The sequence below is a fragment of the Ornithodoros turicata genome, unplaced genomic scaffold, assembly GCF_037126465.1.
Source record: "Ornithodoros turicata isolate Travis unplaced genomic scaffold, ASM3712646v1 ctg00001338.1, whole genome shotgun sequence".
NCBI classification, from domain to species: domain Eukaryota; kingdom Metazoa; phylum Arthropoda; class Arachnida; order Ixodida; family Argasidae; genus Ornithodoros; species Ornithodoros turicata.
The window spans coordinates 64,681-66,999 of NW_026999558.1; the positions used below are offsets into that span (position 1 = coordinate 64,681).

The window sequence follows — 2,319 nt, forward strand, 5'->3', positions numbered from 1 at the left end:
GCACGGGCTTTTAGATTTCCAATACATGGGCCCTATTGAGATATGAACAGGTGAAGCCTGCTTTATGTTTTGCCTGGAATCCTTGCGCATGGTACAACCTGCATCCACCTATTGTTTCCATAGGCACATTGGCCTCCACCATGCGCAAGGACACTAATCTAGGCGACAAACCAAGACTTGATGTGGCGTCCCGCTGTACACTCTCGTTTGTTTAATTATCGCGGCGCCGGTTCAGTAGGGAGGTTAGATGGATTGCGAGGGATCTAGCAGATTGGAACATTTTCACTCCCCGACATTGCTGCCGTCCTCGGCCGGGAGCTTGAGCCACGAGCTTGAGCTCAGCAAGCCAACACATCACCGACTGAACTACCGAGGAGGGCTGTGATCTCCTAGAACCTTCCCGTTAGCAGCTGGCGCTGTGAAAGCAAACATCTGTTGAAAGCGGCCGGTATCTGTCACGAAGAAGAAGCAGAAGGAAGCCGCGCGAGCTCATGCAACAGGACGTGCAGAAGTTCCTACAATCGTCAATGATTCTCAGCCTTAGCGTCATTCAGTGGAACTGCCGTAGCGTGTTATCGTCTCTAGTTGATTTGCACCTCGTCATTCAGGTCGTCATTCCATTCCCTCGCTCATCTTTTAATCAGTCATTTCACTCATCTCATCCTCTCATCGCTTCACGTAACCATCGTCACCATCAACCATCAACTGGGCCCTCATGTCACGATCCGTGGCCAATTGCCCCGTGCTATGCGCCACTGCGGAGAAAGACGAAGAAGAAGAAGAAGAAGTTCCTACAGTCCAGTCGTGCATGGACCTCACCGGATGTGGTTCCTTGGGCTCACATAATCCCGCTTCACGTTGCACCTTCTGGAAGGCGAGTGTTACGTTAAGAGCTTTGTGTGCAAGCACAATATACACCGTTCGCAGTTTCGCGAATGTTGGTAACTCCCAAGCAGAAGCCGAGGCGCACTTTATGCATTCATTTTCCTTTCTTCGAACTATGAGTAAACTAGAGCACCTGGTTAAGGCAGGGGTATCGTTGATATAGATCGAATCTCTGAATGGGAAGACCTAACACTGTAGTAAGTTTTATGCCTGTTACACCAGCACCAACACTTTTTTGACTATTAATGTTGTATGTGTAACAGTGGATGCTATGCCAGATTCATTCTATGGTATACGATGTTGTCGAATGTCTTCTTATATTCAGTGTTGCGACTATAATTTCAATACATTTTTATTTTCAATAGTTTTAATTTTTCGTAGGCTACATCAACCGCGGGGGTCTACAGCTGAACAGCGGCGGCGGACACTGTCGAGCCCTCATAGATGAACAGGTGGAGCTGTGTACCATATCATTGAGAAAATAAAGTAGCTTTTCTGTTCGGTCTGGACATTCCTCATTGGCCCGTAACGCGTGCGTTTTGCGAAGGTCAGGCACTCGGGTCACCTCGCGCCGTGTTATTCTTTCACCGCTGTGGTTTTGAGATCACGTTATCAGTGCTGTTTTCAGGGACTATCGCAAGACGGAATGTTTTAGCGTAACGGAATTCAAGTGAAGCGATTGTGTCGTGGCTACTAATTTTGCTATTCTTAGGAGAAGGCCTAACTCTGACCACGACGGAGGCAACCACTCAGGAAGTTTTCCTTGATACTACGACTGCGATTACTACGACCTTGGTGCCAACTAAGACTACCCACACCACGGCTACTACGACCACAGCGCCAATTGAGACTACTACTACGACTACCACCACCACGACTACCACCACTACGACGACAACGACAACCACGACTACTACTACCACCACCTTGAAACCACGTAAGTGGTTTATATTGTGAATCTTTGATATTGACGATTATCGGTGCAGAAGTGTTATTTGCACGTTGTGAATTCCGTTCACTTCGTCACTGCATTTCCATAATGTCCTTTCTTGCCCAGCTTTGCCTCATAAGTTTCTTGCCTGCGTCAGTTCAGTCGTTCAGGCAATATTTCACCCACTCGATGATGTCTGTTACTTCATGTTCTTCACCGTCCAAGACATCAATCAACTAAAAAACAAGAATCTCGGTCTTGCGAGAAGCAAAGTTGGTATCGACATACCGAGCTCGTAAGTGAAGTAGTTCTATCTCTGAAAACCAGCATGCTTCAAGTTAACCTTTAGTGTGCTGAGAAGTGCGTGCCCTGGTGCATTGGTGGACGTGTTGATGTTTCAGAAAAGCCAACGCTAATCAGGGCAAACTTGAAAATTCCATCGCAGCGTACTGGCCAAAGATCAGAGACTTCGCTGTCCTGGACATGGAAGTCCGTCCAAGTGT

At 47.5% G+C, this 2,319-nt stretch overlaps 1 long non-coding RNA gene across 1 annotated transcript; it reads left to right on the forward strand.

The window, feature by feature from the left end:
• The first annotated feature begins 481 nt into the window (after positions 1-481).
• On the forward strand, positions 482-2,312 carry LOC135376839 (uncharacterized). The gene is made up of 4 exons (XR_010417887.1): positions 482-874; positions 1,267-1,822; positions 1,943-2,111; positions 2,218-2,312. It is a non-coding gene; the product is annotated as an uncharacterized LOC135376839 (long non-coding RNA).
• Positions 2,313-2,319: the final 7 nt, after the last annotated feature.